The sequence below is a fragment of the Tursiops truncatus genome, chromosome 8, assembly GCF_011762595.2.
Source record: "Tursiops truncatus isolate mTurTru1 chromosome 8, mTurTru1.mat.Y, whole genome shotgun sequence".
Classification (NCBI taxonomy): Eukaryota; Metazoa; Chordata; class Mammalia; order Artiodactyla; family Delphinidae; genus Tursiops; species Tursiops truncatus.
This window is the reverse complement of record NC_047041.1, coordinates 38,180,393-38,194,248: the sequence shown is the minus strand read 5'-3', so window position 1 is coordinate 38,194,248 and position 13,856 is coordinate 38,180,393. Positions and strand designations below refer to the sequence as shown.

Here is a 13,856-nt window from a genome sequence, read left to right as displayed (position 1 = left end):
AAAAAGTGATGGACGAGTTAGGAGTTCTAGAGGACAAATTACTTCACTTTCATGACATCAGAGTACCTTTCATGAAACACAGTGGTTTGTTAAATGCTAAAATTACTAAATGCACACTGCCACACATGTTCAAATTTTACTGGCACTCTAAAAGATTCAACACCCTGTAGCACATTGATGGCAGGAACCTGAGTTAGTTTCTTACTCAGTAAGAAATTGTTCCTTAAAAATATCTGAAGTTAAATGAACTTATCATCCAGGTATTCATTAATTATCAAATCTTTCCATTTGCCATTGTGACAAATATGTTCTCTGCAATAGCTTTGATCCAGATCATTAGTAAAGGAAGCAAGAGAAAAACACATTGATGTCACGTACTTACCTTGAGAAGTTTAACATCAGTTAAAAGTAAAATGTGTTCCATTAATATCTGCTGCTTAGACATTATGGAAATTTGTTTTTTTAAACCAAGTGCATCAGATTTGTGATTACTTCATAAGATAGAAGAACAAGAATGATCATCCGTATCAATACATGGGTTATGTACATTTAATTCTCCCATATATCATCATAACCATATGCAATCGTAACAAGAGTTGGTCAGTAGAACTCCCTACCAGATGTAGTTTGGAGGACACATTATTAAAATGCATAGTTACCGATCTTCATTTCAATGAAAATTCTGAGTGACTGACTAGGTTTGAATCTTGCACGTTGCACTAGCTGTGTCATTGCTCTGGGTATCATTAGATCTCAAGCATGGAAAATATCATATACTGATGCTTTTACAAATGTGGGACCTGGATAAATGGTGCCATGTTATAGTCACTGATTAAATGCTCAGTGTGAAATTTTTAAAGCTCATTTCCATAAAAAGTATTTTGAATAGCTAATGATTTTCCAGGTTTAAATTACTGATAGCCATCACTTCTACTCACCAGAAAGGGGTTTGTTTCCATGGAATTATCCTCCCCTCACACACACCCTCCAATACCAACATTCACGTATCTCTGCATTCAGGTACTACTCTTGTCAGCTCTGGAGCATCTGTTCATTTCATTTAATGTTCTTGAGTGCCGCTATGTGAATGTTGGTTGAGGAAGGTAGATAAGGAATTAGGACTTTAATGGAATAAGACAGAGTTCAACTCTTTAAAATTATTTACTATAAAAATTACAGGGCTTCCCTGGTGGCGCAGTGGTTGAGAGTCCGCCTGCCGATGCAGGGGACACGGGTTCGTGCCCCCGAACCGGGAAGATCCCACATGCCGCGGAGCGGCTGGGCCCGTGAGCCATGGCCGCTGAGGCTGCGCGTCCGGAGCCTGTGCTCCGCAACGGGAGAGGCCACAGCAGTAAGAGGCCACAGCAGTGAGAAGCCCGCGTACCGCAAAAAAACCAAAACCAAACAAACAAACAAAAAACTACAATGCTTGTTGCACTGCCAATCTGTAGTCATAGGAATGTCTATGGAGCTACTGTATATTCTCTTCATGTGAGACCTCAAAGATAGTGTGAGTAACAGAGCTCTGTGATACTAACACGGGGACTCTGGCCAGCACAAAAACAGATTCTTAAGTGATAAGTTGTGCACTGTGACATATCAATCCAAACAACTCATATTAGATTTTGGAAAACTCTCGAAATGTAACTTTAATTAAAATGTTAGCCTCTGTAATACTAATGGCACTTCCACTGAACTCAAACAAGGTGTGACAATTTCAAAAGAGGTAAAAAACACTCTGTTTATCAGTGCTAAATGACCTGACAAATGTGCTTTCAAGTATATTCAGTATCTACAGATTTTTAAAGTTTTACTTTGGATCCATCCAAATTACATGCTCTCTATCCAGGTACTAAATAGGCAGGTCATTCCAGTTAGTTGTTTTTACAAATGGTAATGTTTATTACATAGTTGGCTTTTGATTAATTTTGTACACCAATGAAAGTAGATAGAATTACATAGAAAAAACTTTTTAATAGGCCTATCAGAAAGGTCACCTAACCGAGGTCTCTGATGCAAAATGCTTTGCACTGCTTCTACACCAAGAAGTCAGCAAACTTCTGACTGCTGGCTAAATCTGGCCTGCCACCTCTTTTTCTGCTGCTTGGGAGCTAGGAATGGGTTTTATATTTTTAAATGACTGAAAAAAAATCAAAAGAATGTTTATGACATGTGAAAATTATACAAAATTACAATTTCAGGACCCCTAAATAAAACTGTATTGGAATAAAGCCGAATCCATTCTTTAATGAATTGTCTATGGCTGGTTTCACAATACAGAGGCAGAAGTGAGTAGCTGTCACAGAGACAGCTCCTTAGCCCTTACTTTGGGCCAGCAAGCCTAAAATACCTACTATCTACCCCTTTATAGAAACAGTTGCCAAACATGATCTATACTATCTGCCAGGGGAGGGGCATAATCTTGAAGATCTCTTTGTGAGATCCAGGTGTGTGTTGCAACTCATCACGTTGCTTACGCAAGAACCCTGATGTCCTCACTTGGGGTTCTTTCTGCGTCTAACAGGCAGGGGCACTACATGTCTGTTGAGTGAATAAATGAATGAAAGATATTCACAAAGTTTGTGAGTGGTTTATAAATGTTTACAGCCTTTACATTTCTTGCCTGCTTGAGAATATGAAAGCCATTAAAGGGTGATAGCATTGAGACACAGAATGAGTGTAAAATGGCAATCCATATATTTTTACCAAAAAAGGAAAATTGTTTCTACAATCCTATTTACCAAAATATATATTTCCCCTCATTTTTAAGGGCACTAAATGTTAAATAGGTCTCTAGCATAGTCAAAAGAATACTTATAAGTTCATGTTAATCTTGGGTGCTCAATAATCAACATACTTTGTGTAAAGAATATTAGAACCTAGACCTTGTAGTCATTTTAATAGTTGTACAATATAAAACAATTGATATTTCACAAGATTATTAACTATATGTCATACTTAAAAAAATAAAACTATAACACAAATAGGATTCCACACTCCATCTGAGAATTCATTAATTTCAAGTAATATATTATACAAAAAAGCTTTGATAAAAGAATTTGAGCATCACTTGGGGTTTAGTGCTAAGGTACCTTTAGCTTAGATGATTTTTGTTTTGTTTTAATTCTTTTTGAGTGGAGTAAACTTGCTGGGCTAATTTGTTTTCTTTATTAATTTATATCAAAAGAATTAAGATACACATGTTAAATTCCTAATTTCAAATAAAAAGGAAACTTGCTGGGGAGTTAAAATTGATTATTTTTTTCATTTATATTACCTTAAAGACAACAATGGGTAGTAGAAACAGCTTAAAATGCACCATTCTGGACTAGAGTCTTACTGAGCACAAAGTGAATAAAGATAGGTCAGCTTGATACTGGCCCTTGGTTATCTCAACATCCTGATTATCATCCAATTTTTATCCCTTCCATCAACTCCTGCTTGAATATTGGATGATACTGCAGTCTTCCTATTAGACACAACAACCAATAACCAAACATATTCTCAGAGTGAACATATTAAAAAATATTTTTTGTCAAAATCATTACCCTTCTTAGTGTTAAGCATACAAGTTAGGAAAGACAGCTCCAGTGAAGCAGTTACTTACGATTTCACAATGTATCTTCCCCTGGAAACAATCTTATACCTAGTAGTTAGGTTTCCAGCCTAATCAGTAAATGGCTATTAAGAATACTAGTTACATTAATAGTACTGCAGAACCTAACTAGATATCTTAACTGTGTTTCTATAGAAAACTCTCAAGAGTTCCAATTAACAAATAGCAAAACCACGTCTTCCCACAAATCTCTCTCCCTTTGTAAGACAAAAAACTCTTCTGTAGACACAGTACTGTAGGAGTGTTGGCAGGGGAAGGCCAGTGGAAGGATGAAGTCCCAGGGTTTCCTCGTTTTCTTTCATTATCATTGTTGCCTTAACACAGGAAGCCAAAATGAATAGTGGAGGGACTTCCCTGGCGGCACAGTGGTTAAGAATCTGACTGCCAATGCAGGGGACACGGGTTCGATCCCTGGTCCAGAAAGATCCCCACATGCCGCGGAGCAACTAAGCCCGTGCGCCACAACTACTGAGCCTGCGCTCTAAAGCCCGTGAGCCACAACTACTGAGCCCATGTGCCGCAACTACTGAAGCCCACATGCCTAGAGCTCATGCTCTGCAACAAGAGAAGCTGCTGCTGAGAAGCCGCACACCTCAACGAAGAGTAGCCCCCACTCACCGCAACTAGAGAACGCCCGCACACAGTGACGAAGACCCAACGCAGCCAAAAATAAAAATTAATTAATTAAATAAAATGAATAGTGGAAATAATCATTCATGCTACTTCTTATCTTCATAAATTAACTCTTTGTTACTGCAAAAAAAAATTTACCAAAAAGTGAGAATGTTTTCTAGAGGTCCTCTTTATGAGACACAATACGTAAAATGTTTCTAGACAGTGTCGTTGGTCACAGACATTATAGCACTATTGAATGAATCAATGTTATTGAACTAATGTATGGCTGGCTGGCAAAAGGAGTCGGTCAAAGTTTGCTGGGAAATTAGGAAAAATATATCCTGGGATAAGAATGGTCACAAAATTAACAATAGATTTACATAGATAAAACAATGAACTAGATAGGTCAAAACTGTCCAATGAGAACTTCAATTTGATTCTCATTGATTTAATCTTATAAAGAGAAAAAATTACATTTTTCATGTAAAATTAAAGTAGTAGAAAATATCTGAACTTGAAATCACTCCTATTAATCTCAAGTAATCAGGTCCTATTGTTTCATTAATTTTATGTTTTCTGAATCTTGTACATAAAGAAAACATGTGGAGTACAAGGCAATGCAGTGTTTATAGCTGTATAAAGAGCCAGGCTTTGGAGTTAGACTGGTTTTAAATCCTGAGTCTGTCACTTATTGGTACTATGATTTTAAGCAAGTAACTAAGGCTCTCTGAGCTCTAGTTTCTTCATCCATAAAGTGTGAATAATAATTCTTTATAGGTTTGTTGTGATGATTAAATATAATAATACACATGTAGAGCCTGAATACTTAGCACAGTCCATGGCACATAGGTGGTATTCAATAGAAGCTACTATTGTTATTGACATTATAAAACGCATTTCAAAACTAAGAGTTACAGTTTCAGATAATTACCATAATCTTCCACAAAATCCAGTTTTAGTTACCTGTGAGGTAAATTTGACCTTTCTAATTCTGCATATATCTAAAAAAAAAAGAAAGAGAGATTTCATTTCTTCAACTGCCTAGTTCCATCTTTGCAATATAGGAAGATGCAAAAATAAAATATATATCTAGAAATGAGAACATATACCTGCAGTACAAGTAGCTATTAATTAGTAGAGAAAGTAAGTCTTACTCAAATCTATACTTTAAAGAATCTCTGGTACAAAAAATAACATGGCCCTAGTCAGCCAGTTTTACACTTGATCATACTTACGCATATGCTATGTTCAATACATTCTTTGTGAAACATAGGTAAAATGGCTGTCATTCCTTATTAGCTTGGAGCAGCAAAATGCAACCCACCACTGAATAACCCATAATATTCATGTGTCCCTTAGCGCGGCAGTCAGTATTCTGGCCCATAGACCAATAAATAACTTCTGGGAGTATCTAAAAATTAAAGGCTAGCTAAGAGGTAGTCCAGGCCTATGAAGAATTCTCTGGTTAACAGTTACCAAGGGTGATCTCTTTGGTGGCCAAGGAGATCAAAGTAAAAGACTTGGGGGAGGTAGAAGAGGGAAAGGCTTAGCCAGAATTCTCTGGTGAAACAAGCCTCAGGAGGAGACCTGCAGAGAAATTGAGGTTTAAAGGTTACTCCTTTAAAGTAGCCTTCCCTTAGAGAAGTCTAGCAGATTCCAGGAGATGAAGCATGTGTACCTATCAAAGCAATGGCCATTTTACATTTCTGAGAGAGACCAACTGCTAAGGCCAGTGTCCTGATCCTCTTAGTGAACTGACATTCTTGCTGCCTATCAGAACTCCCTCGAAAAAGTGGTATGATATTTAATCGAAACATTCTCATGGTCACAAAGATGAAAAAATAATTTTTGTTATTAAACTTCTCAAAGTGTTCAGATAAATCTTATCAATAAAGAGGACAAAATATGGCTATAAAGAACAGACAAATCTTGGAAAGTGAGAAAAGAGTTGTCATTTTCTTAGCTAGATTATACTGTATTCAATATAAATGTACTGCCAATATTTGCTAAAAATAAACTTTCCATTAACCTGATCCCAAATAAGAGGCAACCTAGTAGGGGAAAGATATATATAAATTTTAATTATAATTCAACATGCAAAGTGCAATAAATGCAGTATGCTTGACTAGCATAGCAGTCCAGAAGACAGAAGAAAAAAACGTTTGAAGATTAGGAAAGACTTTTTAGAGATGTCACAGTTGTTAAGAAAAAGTTTGAACAATAGAAATTCTACATGTTAACTGTAGGTTTAGATGGTATAGGATAGATATTTTCAAATAGTTTATACATCTACTCATACATTTAACGTAACTGTTAACACAATACATGACTAAATGTTTTGGCTTGGCAACGTATGTACTGTGTATTGTGAATTCCACCTCCTCCCTCTATCCCCACTCCTACCACAGTGATGTCTAATGGACAGGTCAGCTACTGGTAGTCATTCATAGGTCTCACCAGATGTAATCAGATAGATCCTTATGCCCATGCCTTCAACACCACACTGAATTACAGGTAGTTGTTGGCTGCCATAGCTTTGTGTACAGGGTAACCCCCCCTCTCCCAACCCCCCCCCCCCCACACACACACATAAAGTGGAAAATGCCCTATACCTTAAAGGGCTGCAATATTTAGGGATTTCCACATTCAGAGCTGTCCTATCTCCTGTCTACAGTAGTGGTTTTCTTGTTCTTTATTGAAACAATCTAGTTATCAGTAGTCTACACTGATACTCCTCTTTCTTCTGATTCTTGTCCCTTCTTCTGTTGCTTCTCCCACACTTCTCAGCTTTCAAGAAAAAAAGGCTAACTTTGCTACTCAGGGCCTTTCTTTCCTTTTCAGCCAAGAACCAACCAATTAGAGCACAATGGACATAATCTTTGGATCTGACCATTCTTTAGTTGTTGCATAGTAAGTACTAAGGAGAGCATTCCTTTAGAGCCAAAGAGCTTTGTTTTTGTCCATCCCCGGTTTCTACCAGGTAAAGGGATGCTCACAAAACTTACAGAAAGATATCTCTAGCTAGTCTAAGTCTTACTACAGCTCTTACTTCACTTATTGGGTTACATCCCAATAAATCCATCATAAATCAAAAATATCCTAGGTCAAAAATGCATTTAATACACCTAGCCTACCTTAAATGTGCTCAGGACAATTACATTAGCCTACAGTTGGGCAAAATCAACTAACACAAAGCCTATTTTAAAATAAAGTGTTGAATACATCATGGAACTTACTGTATACTGTACTGAAGGTGAAAAACAGAATGATTGTATGTGTCTGGAATGGTTGTAAGTGAATTGGCTGTTTACCTTCATGATCACATGGCAGACCGGGAGCTCCACTTGCTACTGCTGCCCAGCATCACAAGAGAGCATCATAAAGCATATCACTGGTCCAGGAAAAGATCAAAATTCAAAATTCAAAGATACAGTTTCTACTGAAAGCCTATCACCTTTGCACCACCATAAAGTCAAAAAATTGTAAGTCAAACCTTCCTCAATCAAGGACCATCTGTACTGTGGTACTAGAGAAGCTTCTGAGATGTCACTGAAAGGTGCTGGCAGCATCTGCAAGTGATCCCCACATAGAGCAGAGATGACTGGTTTGGGTTTATCTACATTTTCTGCCAGTGATATTTTATTTCCCCCATAGACACTCTAAAGAATTACATGTATATGCAACATACACTGCTGTCAGGATCTCTGGCTCAGCAGTTCTCAAAAGTTTTGGTCTTGGAACTCCAAAGAGGACCTCCTCTTGAGGTCCCCAAAGAGCTTCTCTTTATGTGTGCGTTATAACTGTCAATATTTACTATTGGATTTAGTGTAGAAGTTAAAACAGAAATTTTTGAATGTCTATTAATTCATTTAAAATAATAACAAATCCACTACATGTTATCATGGCACATGGTTTTTTTTTTTTTTTTTTTTTTTTTTTTTTTTTTTTTTTTTTTTTGCGGTACGCGGGCCTCTCACCGCTGTGGCCTCTCCCATCGCGGAGCACAGGCTCCGGACGCGCAGGCCCAGCGGCCATGGCTCACGGGCCCAGCCGCTCCGCGGCATGCGGGATCCTCCCGGACCGGGGCACGAACCGGCGTCCCATGCATCGGCAGGCGGACTCTCAACCACTGCGCCACCAGGGAAGCCCTGGCACATGGTTTTTATAAAAATAATTTTATTTTCAAAACAGAAGAAATGGAAGAGATTTACATTTTTGTAAATCTCTTCAACGTCTGTTCAATGTAAGACAGCTGGATTTCATATCTGCTTCTGTATTCAATCTGTCGTGATAGGTTTTGATTGAAGGTATGGAAGGAAAATCTGGCCTCACACAGATATTTAGTTGGACAATGCAAGAGATAATTGTGAATACCCTGCTTTGATACTACACCAAAACCTGACAAGTAGAGCTTCTGAAAGGTGAGTCACAATGTGGAATCTGAAGCCCAATCAGTAAACTTCACTTTCTATATTATATTAAAATTCATTTCTCTATGTTGTATTTTGAATGGATTTTTTACCCATGCATGATTTTGATAAACAGTTTCTCAAAAATGAGTCAAGTGATCCTGAAAATTCAAGGAAAACGACTGACAATATTCATTGGCAGTGGTAAAAAGAATGGTCAGATGGCAAAGATTATGTCCATTGTGCTCTAATTGGTTGGTTCTGAGCTGAGAAGGCAAGCAAGGTCCTGAGTAGCAATGTCTTCATGCATTGGTCACTTAAAAGATACTGGCTCATTGAGTCATGCAGATCTTCCAAACGTTGACACATTTTGTAATATAATATACTATAAAAAAATCACACCCATTAATCACCCTTCCTTTCAAAAGGAGAACCTTTAAGAACTGGGAAGCTTTCAGGCTAATGGTGACAGATATACATTTTCCAAAATTCGAATTATTCCTTGAAAGCTTGAATTTTATCACTGGCAATAAATATTGTCGGTGTTTTTCCTTAAATTTTCAGGGTCACATTACTCAATCTTAAGAAAATTGTTATCAAATACCCAAGTATGACAAACCAAAGTTTGCCTAACAGGTGTTCTTTTAAGTAAAAATGGGGTTCATTTTAAAAGTGGCTAGTTTAGCTTGCAACTAAAACAACTGCACAGATTCTTTCCCTAGAGACAACCAGATTGCTGTGCAGTAGAAGCACATAGTATACTTCTCATCACTCAAGGGTCAGGATTTAACAAAATTTAACAGTGATTATCGTTTGGTGCCACTACCCTGAGTTACACTAAGGGGCCAGCACAGTTTTACCTCCACTGCTTTTGCACAGTGAAAGAAGAAATAAAGTCTTGTATGATCATGAAAATAGTTTTGACCTCCCAGGCCTGCTGAAATGATCTTGGATACTCCCAGGGTCTGAAGATCATATTTGAGAACTGTGCTTTACCTCGTTAAAGAATTAACCAAACTACTGTTAAAGAGATAATAAAAGTAGCCAGCTAACTCTTCTCTTTCCCCTCCAGTTGATCTGCAATAATGTGTCAAAGAGTGGCTAAAAGTCACATTTCCAACTAATGTTACCTGGAGAGTTTTAGGTACCTATAGGCATTCCACAGATGCTGAAGCTGGGGGATGGGGGGGATGGATATTCCCTGATGGCCTCAATACTACAGGGGACAATTCGAATGTAGTTTATAGCTTATTACAGAGGTGTTATTAAAAATTAAATGGACTTCATACGAGTTGTATGACAGAGTCCATGCCTTTTAAGTTTTCTCAGTTTATGAGAATCAACTGATAATGTGAAAGCACTGTAAAAATTGTGAAGGTCTACCCAAACATAAGTTATAACCCAGTCCCTTCAAAGGGGAAAAAGAGGATGAAGAAATTGGGAGAAAAAGATTGAGACATGTTTTTACTTCCAGGCTCTTCTCCTAAATTAAAATAATTAAACATTCTTTGCTTTACCCTAGATTTGCCCCAACTTCTATTAAGCACGATCATCCTTAACTCTTAGTCTTTTCAAACTTAATACCAATATCCCTCATCTGCTGAGGTGTCCAAAAGGCAATTTTACTTTATTTAATTATTTGAAACATCAAAATCAATGCGTTGGATTACTATTTAAGGAGCGGGAGGGGTAGAATATGCAAATAAAAATCAGTATGTTGATCACGCTAATTAAAAGCATAATATCTTTACCTCTCACTTACAGGCAATCATTAGACAAGACAGAAAAGTGAAGACTAACCAAATTACTCCGTATGTATTGAAATATATTGCCACAACACACAAAAGACCTATTCTAGGAATAGGGAAAATACCTAGACTTGTCTTTCTTATATTTGTAGTTGTACTTTATGGCTTACAAAGTACTTTAACACAGATTACCTCTCTCCAGCTGTGCAGCAACCTGCAAGGCAAGTAGAAATGATGTACATTTTACAGAGAAAACTAGGCTGCAAGAAGTTAACTAACTTGCCCAAAATTCAAACACGTATCAAAGACCTAATGATGAGCATATCTTGTGACTCCCAGTATCACTACATTTGCAGTTATATTTTAGCAGTTTATTTATTTGGTGGTGGGGAGGTTATAGAAGCAGTAGAATCCCTTTACAAATGAAACCTTACATTGAATCTGAACTATGAAACACATAAATACACAAAAGCATTTTTATAAGTGTTTTAGTTATAAATGAACAATTACTGATAAGTTTTTCTCACAAGTGAAAATTGAACATGAGTAGATATGCACAGGAAGGAAGATTTTTTAAAGGCCAGTGCCTTCATAATCAATGACAATCTTTCTGATCAATGTCTTATTAACGAAAATGTTCAAGTATATGTACAAAGGGAGCAGAATAAATTTTAATTCAAGGCCGGCACAAGAATAGTCTCGTAACAAAAGATTTTTGGGTGGTTGTATTTTTAAATTATAATTTTAAAAAGTACTTAAAATTTAATCCAACTCAAGTATTTTTGAACACTGAAGCATCTTAGGGCTCCGTAAAAAGCAGTTTGAAAACCACTGCATAATGGCTTGCTGTCATAAATTCACTGCTTGGTCTCTGTCTAGTTCATTTTCAGATAAAACTAAATAAAAAACTACTTTTGACAATCAAAAATATGTACATAAGAAACCTGATTAACCAAAGAAAAATACAGCTACTCATCCACAGTCAAAGCAATACGATTCTTTTGGTTGAACCATATAAAACTGCTATTAACTGACAATTTTGACTATAAAAATGAGGTTCATATGACTTAAACTAATACTTCCCATTTTATTTTCCCAGTCTCTTCACTCATCAAAAAGTTGTCAAAATAAGTGATCATATAAGCAAAGGGGAAAAAGTGCAATATCCAACAAAGATAAATCACTGGAACTACCTAAACATATTAAGAATTATAAAGTGGTAAATCCTCTAACTTAAAGTGCAGAGTTTTATTCACTTCAGTAGCACTAACTGCTCAATACTCAAAATACATTGTAATATGCACCCTTTTATTTATTGGAAGATGAGTGGACTGAGAGTTACCTACCTTTCTTAATGCAGTTTGGCACTCCACTTTGAAATTTATCTAGTTGTCAGTGGAATTTCTTCAGGTAAAATGTATTACACTTCACAACTCATTAACTTTTCCAAAGTAAATAGAAACATTTCCTCTTTTATTAAAACCTTTATTGAATTATTTTTGATAACAGAGCAAGTTAGAATAAGTAGGAGTTACAGATTTGAGGAGAGTTTTGTTTGTTCATTTCTTTCCCTATGTGGTTTACCTCTCCATTCTTTTTACTGACCTAAGGTTACCAAATTAGGTATATTTAATACGTAAAAAAGTCTCTTTTTTTTGGTAGACACTGAATCAAAATTATGAAGGTACTTCTAAGAATAAATGTAATTCTCATACAATATACAATTAAATTTTCAGATGTTGGGTTGAACCAAATTATTTTCTTTGAAGGTGAATCCAGTTCTTTTTGAAGTTCCCCCCCAATTCAATACATTGCAACAAATTAAGCCACTTAGAGAAAAAGGTGTCATGCCACATAAATAAAGGTAACTCTTCCTCCATCATTAATTAGGATTATAACAGCAAAGAGTAATTCACACTGGATGTGCATGATTTTCATTCTTCCATCATGAACTACACTGAACTAAAATTCAAAATGCTGTGACTCACATGGTTATTACTGAACACTTTATTAAGTGGAAAACACAAGATAAATCCAGAGAATCCCATTTTGAGCGTTATAGATGAATTTTGCTTAGAGTTATATACTTTCTATCAAAAAGAAAACCATTTCTTTATTAGAAAACTCTTACATGCTATTTTTAGAATGATGAAGAACTTAAAATGCTAAACACTTGATATCTTTTAAGAGCACTTAAGGCACTCTTAAAAAGCTACAAATGTCTGCCAAGTCATGCCATAACTGGCTCAAACAATCCCATTTCCATCTAAAGTTATTTCATGCTACTGCACGAATCAATATTAAATACCTTGGAGTTACTGAAAACTGGGAATTAGCAGAGGTGTGCATAGCAATTATAAGATATGAAAATGGTGACTATCCATTTTCCATATACTACCTCTGTCTTTTAATAATAGCTAGAAATGAGGATGTTCCTTCTAGGTAAATAGAAGTAGTTTCTTAAAAGCTAAGAGAAAGATATAAAGATGTCTTGAAAGCTAGCAAAGGGTCATGGATCCACAGCCATGGTTCTCTCAAAAGAAAAATAGATTTTGAAACTTAATACTACCTCCAAAAATTTAATTAGTCCACCAAATTGCCAGAGCCATTAAAAAAAATCCAAGTCAATACAGCTCATTTTTCCCTTATTCAGTTAAAAAAAAAATTAGCTGTTTTTTTTTAAACCAGGCTTTAGTTTAATCAAACATGTCTCAACAACACTTTTTTTTTTCATGTTAAAGACATAACATCACTTTTAAAGTTGGAAAATCATCATCATCATCATTTTTTAAAAAGCTAAGTTCAGATGCCATCTGGCCCAGAAGTGAAAGAGTTAACATTCAACTAAGCTGCTCTGCGCTTCTGATCCATTACATTTCTCACGAGCTGCCCTACAATGAGCTGAGCAAGTATCAACTGTAATTTGATCCCAGAGTTTATGGAAAAAAATAACTGCACATACTCAACATGCACATTTAATAAAAATCTGTTTCAAGAAAAACATATCCGATAAACACAATTTAAGGCATATTTCACTGTTTGATTAACTTCAAATATGCAACCCCTTTGCTTTCTTCGTGCTCTCAAATAAAATGGGGGGGCGGGGGGGGGGGGAAGCAGCAGCCCTACTGCAGGGAAAAGAGGCTTGAAAAACAACTTTGATTGGCACTTGGCCTGACCCACAGAGGAAGAAAAACAGTTTTTGGACAAAGAGCGCAAATATTTGAGCTTGCTTACTTACATGCTTTCTTTCTTTCTTTCTTTCTTTTTTTAATATATAAAGAACAATCCCAATTGAACTGTATTTAGAGAAACTGACTAAAAACGGTGCAGTATTCATCTTAGTCTTTCAGTCCCGACGCATTTGCACAGCTCAGCAATTTTAATTCATTTGTACTGGACAAACAGAAGCACCTCAACTACTGTTTCCACTTAATGAAATGTAAAAATAGAGTCTCGAGAAGAATA

At 36.3% G+C, this 13,856-nt stretch overlaps 1 protein-coding gene across 2 annotated transcripts in view; it reads right to left on the bottom strand.

Moving 5' to 3' along the window:
- SESN3 (sestrin 3) overlaps positions 1–13,856 on the bottom strand; it is a 74,401-nt gene that overhangs the window by 59,290 nt on the left and 1,255 nt on the right. The window lies entirely within an intron of this gene.